This window comes from Benincasa hispida, chromosome 2 (assembly GCF_009727055.1).
Source record: "Benincasa hispida cultivar B227 chromosome 2, ASM972705v1, whole genome shotgun sequence".
Taxonomy (NCBI): Eukaryota; Viridiplantae; Streptophyta; class Magnoliopsida; order Cucurbitales; family Cucurbitaceae; genus Benincasa; species Benincasa hispida.
Window position 1 is genome coordinate 36,271,987 of NC_052350.1, and position 11,919 is coordinate 36,283,905.

An 11,919-nucleotide genomic window follows, 5' to 3' on the forward strand; every position below is an offset into this window, starting at 1 on the left:
GCAACATTTAAAATTATGTTGTAAAATATAGGTGTAAATGTTAATGGGAGAGTAGAAAGTTAAAACAAATAATGGAAAAATAATTACAAATATTGGTAATTAATTATAACATTATAAAATGAACTATATACAAATAAATTAATGTTCGAATGAAGTTAATTTAGGTAAAAGTTCAATGAAAAATATTTAAATGAAGTTAAAAACAAATAAATTTTGGATGATAAAACAAACAAAACTTACATTAATTGAGGTGACATGATATAAAAATTTAATAAAAAAAAAGTTTTGAACGAAGTTAAAAAATGAATACGTGGTTTATTTGAAAATAAAAACTTTTTTATGATAAAAGTCGAACCTATAAACACCACTTCCATTTATTACTTTCTATACTTTTTTTTTACATGTCGGGAGTATTTTTAAAATCAAAGTCAAATTTTGAAAACTAATAAAGGTAGTTTTCAAAAGTTTGTTTTTGTTTTTAAAAATTTAGTTAAATTTTAAATGATTATGTAGGAAATTTGAAAACTATGAATAAGAAATGATAAGAAAACAAACATAATTTCAAAAAACCAACGACAAAATAATTATGACCTAAGTTATTTTTCTTAATCATTTTTTTGAAATTAAGAGGTTCTAATCTCTTAGGTTAAGGTTGAAAATACATCAAAAATAAATATTCCACAATTGATGGTTATAAATTTTGTCGAAGGACTATTATTGTCTTTTATCATTAATTTGTTACCACACATTTAATACGAAAATTCAAATTCACTTCAATAATTTAAAATCTGATATTACTATATGAAGATTTCAATTCATATTTATGCACATATATGTTCTCCCAATAAATAAATAAATGAAATGACAATTATCATTTATCAGATGAGTTATATTAAACATCCAAATGGAATATGTATCAAAGTTTTAAAACTAAAATAAAATTTATACTAAGGGAGACTATTATTAGACAGACTAACTCTATGTTTTCGTAAAAAGCATGTATGAGAAGCAATTATACTTTACATTGTTAAAACCTCGTTTGATAATTATTTTGTTTTTTTTTTTTAAGTTAAGTTTATTTTCTCTCTATTTCTTACGATCATTTGCATATTTTTTAAATATAATAATTAAATTATCAGTCAAGTTCTAAAAATAAAAAACAAAAATAAATTTTTAAAAGCCATTTTTTTAAGTTTTCAGGTAAAAAAATAAATGATAAATGAAGAAATTTTTATAATGTATGTAAGCTTAATTTTTAAAAAATAAAAATCAAAATTCAAATGATTACCAAAAACTACTTGTCAAAAACTATTAATAAGTAAGTGGGCATTTGAGATTGCTTTCGGGAGAAATAGAAGTGATTATAGAAACAATTTGAATGTTTTTTTTTTGTTTGATAAAACATATTTAAATTAAATCTATTAAAATCACTTTTTAAAAAACAAGTTAATTTCACATATATTTTAAAAGTCTTCCTACTAGCTTTTAGAATGTCCTAAAATTGAGTAGAGTTTTTAACGAATATTCCGTTTTCAATTTTATATTTTAAAAAATAAGATTTATTTTGTATATTTATCTATTTCTCACCTAATTAAATCTATTTTCTAATTTCCATGAGTTAAGTACATCAATTTCTTTTTAAAAAAAGTATAATTTTAAACAATTATTTAAAATTTTAGATTACAGAGAAATTAAAAAGTTATTTATAAGTCTATTTTAGTTATTCTATCCAAAATAACATATTTTTGTATTTATTTATCAAACACTATAACCTCATTTTGAAGTTTAAACTGAAATTTATAAAATATTAATTTACTTCATTTACCGGTTCATTTTTTATAAACACAATTGTCAACTATTATTTTAAAATTATAGTAACCCCAAACTAAGCTAAGAGATTTGTACTTTAAATCCTCTTACCTATTATTGTACTAAAAAAGATAATAACTCCACCCATCAACTTTAACAACATTTACTCTACATATCAATAATTTCAACAATTTCACCCTGCAAAAGAAAATTAATATTAAAAGAATAACCTGTTTAAAAATAAAAAATATTTTAAACAAACTGGTTCAAATTATAATCCACAAATGGATCAAATTTAAATTAAAAGATGAGTTAGATAAATTTCAAATTTGTTTGGAACTGAATTTGGGCATAATCAAAATTTTCATTCCAAAAAATTTCACAAGGTCTATCTAAGAAATCCATTTCAAATATAAACCAAAATTTGGATAGTACCTAACATTTACCTTCTATTAAATTAAATGCATATTTGGGAGTGATTTTAAAATCACTATGAAATATATTTTTAATCATGCAAAATCAATTGTAATAATATGAAAATTACATTTAAGAATTTAAATTAAATATTAAATTTGGTGATTAAATGCATGTTTCAAAGTTTGAAATATAACAAAAGTGATTTTAACAGTTTGAAAATCAATTCCAAACCTACACATTTGGATGTGTTCCAAATTTCATCCCAAATATGGAAAAAAAATAGAATATAAGTTCAAGTCATATAGAGTTTATTCTCACGTTAAGAAAAATTGTTACACCCATATATTTAATCTTATATCAAATTTGAATGAGATTGAAAATTAAAAATTACAACCAATATCGTAGGAAAATTTGAAATCAAACTTGTTATTATTGTAAATTTTGATTGAAACATACCTCCGATTATATAATAAAAATAGCAAAAGGAAAGTATCATACAAACTTCAAAAATTCATATTAAAGCCACGTTTATCAATTTATAACGAGAATTGGTGTAATCATAATAGGATTCTATTGATAGATTAATTGTAATGACTCAAAATCACAATGTAATCACTTAAAATTATAAATCTATCACATTTATTGTTATCGTTACCATTTGAGTCTAAACAATAATGGTAACAGTAAAGGTAATCGTAATAGTAAATATGGTATATTCATACTTCTCATACTGTAACAGTATACAAACAATTTTGAAATACAAATAGATTGATCACCCTCTACTTGTCAATCGATTTACATTTTTTTAATTACAGATTGAGTAGTGCGCCCACGCACATACCAATACAAATACGAAAAAATATGATAAACAACAACAAATGTAATTTATTGGGCCCACTTAGATTACAATTTAATCATTACTTGTCTCCTGTGTAAACATGGCTTAAAACTACTCTTCACTCCAAATACAAACTTTCTAATCTCTAACGCACATTATTTACATTCACAAATTAATCGACTTCTGATACTTAATAACTTAACTAAGTGCTCGAAACGCTCCCTTGTAAAACTAATTACAAACATTTCAAATACATATCATAGCATATATTTTGAAAACTGATGGTCGGTAACGTATATTACAGAGATTATGCTGACCATCCTACCATATCTAGGAAAGGCTTTAGCTAAATCATCGTAGTTGCTCCTCGAATCTTCTAATTTATACTTCGTTTGATAACCATTTCATTTTTTGTTTTTGTTTTTTGAAAACTAAGTTTATTTCCTTATCATTTCTTACAACGATTTGCATATTTCTTAAGTACAATGGTTGAATTCTCAGCCAAATTTTAAAAATAAAAACAAGTTCTTAAAAGCCATTTTTTCTTTTTAAAATTTGTCTTGGTTTTAAACAATTGGTAAAAAGTAGATAACAAAAGAACAAATTTGGAGGTAGAAGTAGTGTCTATAAATATAGTTTTGAAAAACAAAAAACAAAAAATCAAATGATTATCAAACGAGACGTTAATTTTCATAGTAAATATACAAATTTTGAGCACATAAAATCCTTTGTGTGTTAGTATATTTTAATTATGGATCCACTCAAATATAGTAATTTATTACATAAGCTTATTGGGTTTAACCCAAACAAACATTTTAAAGTTGTTGATTTATTTATTTTTCTTTAATTGTAAATAAGTTGAAGTAGATATTTATGTAAGGTGCAACTATGGCAATATACATATTCTTTGCAAAAGGAATATACATATGCATGGCAATATTAAGGAAACTTGTTGATCGTTGGTTGACTCAATTATTGAAATCAGTTTTTGTTTTCTTCTTCGTTTCTCCTCTCTCTCTCTGTGACATGCAATATACTTTTTGTGATTCTAGTTTTTAACTTGTGTTTATGCGCATGATTTTTTTTATTTGATCATATATTGAAATAAAATTTGAATCTTACCAATTTTTAATACAATAAAATTTTCAAAGAATTCTAACCATAAATACAATTTTATAATAAATAACAACTTAATTATAAAATTGTTACGAGTGATTTTAGATCGAATGGTATATTCAATATAAAATAAGAATATACGCAACAAAGGTTGGAAAACATAATAAGGTTTGGGCCAAAATTAGTATCCATGGACCATGGGGAGAGAGTTAGTTCGTGTCAAAACCAAAGTTTATGTGCTCGCCCTTGACCAACAAAATAGATAATAGGGCACGTGTTCAAAGCATCGCCCTAGGATCAAAATGGGCCTATGAGGAGATGCCCGACCGTAGCGAAACATAAAATCGAGCACGCCTTTTGGCCCGGTAAGTTATAATTAACTTAAGAGACTTCGCAACCCTAATGGCACAACCTACGTCAATCACGTCTATAAATACAATATATGAGATAACTTGAATCCTACACTCAAACTCACTAACTTCCACACTATTTAACTTTTTATCTTAAGCATCAGAGTGAGTGTAGCAAGTATCATACCGATGTGCAGGTTTTCTCTTTTGTAAGTCACTTTCTTTTCTCCTTCAAACAAATTCTGATATATGAAAGTCAAGTGTATTTCTCCTATCTAAAATTTAGCATCAACAAAAATATATATGGCACGTTTTTAAAATTATAAAATAACTTCAAAACAGCTACATGGGAGGTTGGTATGCATGTTTGAGCTATTTTCTTGAAGTATCTATATTCTTATTTCTAATGCATATTGTATAATCGCTAAACATCATTTACAATATATATAAAAACATTGCTTACTAGCCTTTTATGTATGACTTTGGAAAGAAACCAGGGATGAAGAAAACAATAATTAAGAGAATGATGTTTTTTTTTTTTAAGTAGAGTTTTTCTTTCCCTTAATAGTGTTAGGAGTTGAAGAAGATAAACTACTAATATACCAAAATTTTTAAAATTCATTTGTGAATAAACGTTTTTACAATTGATTTTATGAATGAATTAACCTTTTGTTTAAAAAAAAATCAATATTTTAATGATCTAATTAGTATCTACATCATTCTCATTTGTCACTTTTATCAATTCGTTCGTTTTAAAAATTATTTAACTATCAAAATTAAAAAATTCGAAATTTTAATTTTAATTTATAATAAAGATAAATTATTTTAAATGACAAAACCACTGAAAATATTTTCAAAGCAAAAAAAAAAAACCTTTTCAATGAACTGAAGAAAACTTTTTACTATATATAAATTTGTCATTTTGCTATATATAAAAACAACCTTAAAGTAAAATGATAAATTTTAGAATTAATTTTGTTTAAAAAAATTGATAAATGTTTTATATTAGGCTTTTAATATCTTAACTTTTGACATTCTTAACATTTGTACATTCTATGGATGGGTTTAGTTTATTAGTTTCAATGCACTTTTATAAACATTATTTTTAAAAATGATCTAACCATAAAGATTTTAAAATGTTTAAATTTAAATTGCAGTTAATAAGTAAAGTATTTAGTTTTAGAATTATTTAAATACAGATATGTGAAAGAGTTTAATTAAAAAGAAGTGGAAAGGATTATTTTTTTAGGGAATATAGAAAGGGTCGTATTTAAATGTGGGTGGAAGGTTTTTTTTTTTTATAAAATAATTTAAATACCTATTTATGACATTTTGTGTTGAAAAATGGAAATAGTTTAATTTAAAAATAAAATAAAGTAAAGTAAATATGAAATTTATTTTATTTTATTTTTATTTTTTAAATAATGTGAAACAAATCTATTAATTCCTGTATTTTAAGAATATTTTCTTTATTGCTTCTTGATTTTAAGAAAATAATTTTTATCCTTATCCTTATTTTCGTAAATTGTTTAGTAAAAAATGACACAAGCATTTGTTCGTTGATTAGTCTATATGTATAATATATAAAATATTTAAAATATTTAAAATATTTAAAATAACATATGTAAAGACTAGGTACCGAAAAAAAAAAAAGGATTAAATGAAGATTTAAAAGAAATTAACGATTAAGATGCATGAATAAAAATTTAGATGAATAGAAGTAATTTAAAGACGAAAAGATTAGAAGAAAGATGAAATATTTAATTAGTTATAAAATACTCATTATCTTAGAAAATAAATGCAATCTAGAAATATAGGATTGTTCGGCCCAATTTAAAGTGGATGGAGTGGACTATTATAGCTCACTCCATATTCTAGGTTCCAATTATAGTTTGTGTTTTTGACTATTATAACCTATAATTTATTAATATTTCAAATACTTCTTTGTTACTATATTTATTATTTGTTGTCGTGTTTACTATTCATATTCACCATATCTTATCTCTTTCTCTCTTTATTACATTGTTTATTATTTCATACTTAAACTAAAATAGTCTACATCTCAAACAATATTATTATAATTCATACTAAAATAGTATTTATTCCGATAATTCTATCTTTTTTTTTTTTTTTTTTTTTTAATTCTTTAGCTACTAAACTTAAGTTTTTTGATATAAAAATGCTTACATTTAGTCTTTTCATAGAAAAATCAAGCTTAAAATAGTAAATAATTCATAGATAACATTTTTTTTAATCTTAGTTGTGGAAGAAAAGTTGAAGTTAGTAAGAAACTTTTTAATTTTGGTATATTCTTGCCGAAAAATCGTTGAAGCCAAATTGCTGCAGCAAAAGCAAAATTAGTATAGCAGTTGGCCATAACATAAACTAATTTTCCATATTCGATTTTGGTCTTAATTTTAAGATTTTCTCGACCAATCTTGGCAAATTAGGGCAACCCATGAGCCCCATCTTCAGCAGCAACAACTCTATAAAAAGACTCCAAGACTCTCCGAAAGGATCCTCCATTCTTCATCCATCACAAGGAAAAAAATTATGCACTTTTGTTCTTTCATTTTAGTTATTGTTTTTACCTTTTTTTTTCTTTTAAGGAATCGATCTTTATCCACGCATAAATCCGATTACATTTGAAAGTTGGGATTGCCATTTTTTGATTCATCTCGACAAAAGATAGAATCAAGAAAGATACGAGGTTGCACCTTTTATTCTTCAAGCTTTTGATTTCTTTGGTCTTGTTCTTCTTTGTGTTTACTTTAGTTTCAGTTTGATTTATGTATCTCATTCATTTTATCTCAAATTTTCAACAACTTAGTTTACATTTGTCCATTCATTTTATAACAGTTAATTCAATAAATATTAATATTGTAAGTTCAAGTTTCTATTTTTATTTTTGAATTCATCTTTCCCTATCTACTTTTCTTAATATAACTATTTCATATGAAAGTTGGAATTTTAAAGCTAAGTTTAAAATCCAAGACCGATTGAGGTGGGTGTACGGGAATCTCTTTTTAGTGTTTGAATTAATTAATTTTTTTGTACATTATTGCTTAATTCTTCACTGATTTCCAGCACTTTAATGCACTGTTTTGGTTGAAATTTTATCCCTTTTCCTTACAAATAATTCCTAATTATGCACTACAATTTATTTCTTTAAGTTTGACTATCATTGAGTTATTTCTTTACCATATAGTTTTCCATTTAAAATTTATTTATTATCATTTTTCCTTCCTTAATAGTTTTTTTTTTATTATTTTTATCTAGCATTATGGTGTTTTGCTTTTCGAGAATACTCAATCAAATCTTTCTTACTTTTGCCAAATACATTAGCATTTAACGAATGATCAATCTTTTGATGGGTCTCGAAAGGCTTGTAATGAAACGTTATAGCACAATTAGCATTTTTGCGGAAGTCCATCTCACTACGGATTGTTTTCTTACTTTCACCCACAAAGACTATCAAGCTTCTTGCTAGATCACGATCATGGAAATGCAAGCCACCATTGTGGTAGATTCTACCACGAAAATCCAGAAAAGCTGGTAAATAAAATTGATAGCCATCGTAAGCTTTTGCTAGATTGAGCATCGATTTCTCAGTATGAATTTATATAAAGTTTGTACTAAGTTGGTATAACTACATACTATTTAAATACTATTATCCATCAAATAGAAATTTCTAAGTTCAACATCTTGAATATTAATTGAAGTCAGAATATTTGGCATGAGTAAACTGTTTGAAACAAAGGCATTCATATTATCCATAATATGTTTTAACAAATTACTATTGATTAGAAAGGGCTTGCAACGTATTCATAACTCTACATCGTCTTGATTTACATCCAATTTGCATATAAAAATTATTAATGTTATCGAAACTTAACAAACGGAAATGATCATATATATCTCCCCTTAGGGTACTTAAGTAACCCCCAGCTAGATCAGACAGACTTTGAGAGAAATAATTACATGTGTTTTTTTACACCCCCAATCTAATGGTTTACATACCATAGGAAGGTTGAATTTGATCAGAAGTAATGAAACATCAAAGCAACAAACAACATAGAGATTCTTCGGAATGAAATATGAACCATTCCTTTTCATCAGTACATAATTTTGATCTTGCAATTTGATCAATTTCCTATCTAACATGAATGTAATTAAGTTGGATCCGGTAGAATAGATTTCTTACCATTAATTTGATCAGTAGATGAAGCGTTCTGATCATAAAGTACCTTTTCAGATGAAGTAAGGGTCTCAAGAGAGTTGGACAACTAAAATAAAATAAAAGTCACACAACTTTTAAAGTCAAGGAAAACCAGTCTTTTCGAATAACATATCTGGCACATGCTTTAATTGAAAGCATATTTCTATTCATCATTTAAATATGTTTTTTATTCTTCCTTTCTTAAGAGACTCCTAAGTCTCAAGCATCTGGTTACCTTTTTGCTGACTCCCTCGCAGCACTATTTCACTTATTTAATCTTTGAATAAAAGAGATGCGGGTTTTCCGGTGTCAGTCTTGCTTCTGCTGGGCTAGCTCTTCCCCGGGAGCTGACCCGAGAACTCTAATAGCTCTATCTTAGTGAGTGTTGGCTAAGAAGCTCTATTCGACAACAAAATAATACTCCTATTCATTCCTATTCTTTCTCGCTGCTTTTCGATAGTGTAATTTCGTACCTAAGGGAAAGACTCTCTCTTGTGTTATTTCATCATAACCTTAACCTATTATGCTTCTCCCACTTAAATGATTTAGGAATGACTAGCAGTGCAATAGCAAAGGAAGAACAAGACTCTACTTAACTATATGTTTTTATCTATACCAGGTGAAAAGCCAATAGACCAATTCACTTTAGCATACCACTATGGCAGAAAATAGTCTATTTGCCATAGGCGCCTTGTAAACTAGGCACTCTCCAAATGATACAGGATTGAAGCTAGTTTACATTCAGCCTTTGGAATTTCACAATGACTCCCAGACTTTGCAAAAGCATCAGGTCTCCCCATAGTTGGCATAAAAGTCAACTCTTCCTTTCTAGGAAAGGAGTTGACAGACACTTTATTTCAGGAATTCTTCATCTGATTAAGTCAGGTTAAGGGGCTTGACTTGGTTCATCCTCTCTGGTACATCCTAGGACATTAGAATGAGATGTCGGTCGTTCCACTCACGAGTAATAAATCTTTACCACTACTACCTACTAATTTCTCGCCTAATCCCTAAAAAAAGTTGACTGACTAAGGCCACTTCAAAGCCGGACGGAGGATCACTTTTTTTTTTTTTTTTTTGAATGAATCTTGCTCTCTTATCTGCTTTTCTTTTGTTGATAATTCATCTGTTGTCGTAGAGGGAAAAACTGGTCTTACAGGGCCTTGAAGGGTCAATGCTTTGGATTCAACTCTTCTTATGGACTTCCCTATCTCAGTTTATGTCTAACTGGGGGTACTCGACCTTTCATCATTCCATTCCTTACCATCTTTCGGTAGCAGCATCCGGAGCAAGAACTGGTAGTCTCCCATGGTCTGGGGGTTCGTCATTTGTTGACGAATTTTTCTTTTGGAAGAGAGATCAAAAAACAAAAAAAATTTCTTATGATAGATAGTTTTTTTCTCTAAAGCTTATGTCGTAGAAGCTGACATAAGGCTATTGCCGTTTTATCTGCATCTTTCTGACCAAGACTCAGAAAGAAGAGGTTTGCTTTGTTTGGGATGAACTCGCAGAGACTCGACCCGGAGACTTCCCTCGTAAAGTGTCATCTTTTATAAGACTCGACTTTCCTTGAGAAGTGGAACTCAAAGCGAACATAAAAAAAAAGTGTTTTAGCTTTTTTGGTTGACTTCTAGCCCTTTCGATAGAGTGGCTATCCGCATGTATCCCAAAGTGACTTCCATTTTTGGTAATGGTATACTCAAGAGAAAAGTTTGGAATTCGACCTCTCTTTATACATTGGGTCATGGACTCCTTTTTAGTTTAGGATCCCTTTTCGACATGAAATTCTTTATTGAGCTTGGTGTGGAATCAAAATCACTACACATTTATTGTTGGTCTGGCTGCTAGTTTAGCAATCCTTCCTAGCCGTCGTCGTCAGTGCAGCTTGCCTATTGAAGACCGAACTCAGTTGCTCTATAAGAGGAAAATGAAAGCAAAATTCGTTCGAATCCTCCCAAAAGTTCAATCTTTTTTTAGCGGTTTCCTCTACATATTCTCTAATTTATTTTTGTATTTTATCATTTTAATTATGAACTAACTTAATTGTGGGGATTTAAATATGTGACTGCCAAAAAAATCTAGAGTAGAAGCCTAATATATAAAAGACTAATTAGAACTTAATTTTTTAGTACTAGGTTTGCTTTTATTGATTTATAGTTTTATTATTGATTTAGATTGATCATCGAAAGATATTATTTGGATGTAAAGCATATTGAGAAAAAAGTGTGCACAAATATCATTGACACATTATTTGATATTTTAGGAAAAACTAAAGATGGATTAGAGATGAGAGAAGATTTGGTTGATTTAAATATTAGATCAAAATAGGCCCCTCAAGTTAAAGATAATCGAATTTTCATACTTCTAACATGTTATACATTTTCACGTGCTCAGAAATTAAGTCTATGTAAAACTCTAATAGAAATTAAGGTGCTTGAAGGATATTCATCAAATATACGAAACTTCATGTCCCTTGCAGACTTAAAACTTTATTATCTCAAATCTCATGATAATCATGTTCTCATGAAACAGTTGCTGCCTATGGCAATTCGTGTAGTTTTACCTAAACATGTGAGATATACTATAATTCGATTATGTTTTTCCTTTCATGTTATATGTCAGAAGGTGATCTATTCTACAAAGTTTCATGAGTTGTTGTTTATTAGAAAAATATTTTCCACCACCATTCTTCACCATTATGGTACACCGTACAGTGCATTTAGTAAGAGAGTGAACTTTGTGGGCTAGTTTACTTAAGATGGATGTATCTATTCGAACGATACATGAAAGTATTAAAAGGCTATGTTAGGAATAGAAACAGATAGAAGGGTGTATTGGTGAGTGTCAAATTGTTGAAGAAGCAGTAGAATTTTGTTCTGAATTTTTATTCGAGATCTAATTGGGTTAAGCTCTAGTCTTAAAGAAAAGTCTGAACAAAATAAGCCATTATCAACTCCTTATATATAACCAGATAAATAACAACTAGATCAAGCTCACCTTTATGTTCTAGAAAACGCAGAGAACGTGTTTCCATTTATAGAGTATGTACACATCCTTCATCTATTAACATTTAACCATGCAATTGCTATACTTATTTAATAAAATAACTTGTATGACATCATTGTAATAGGTAACCCAAGAAATTTTTGTTTACAATCAATGCAATAAAA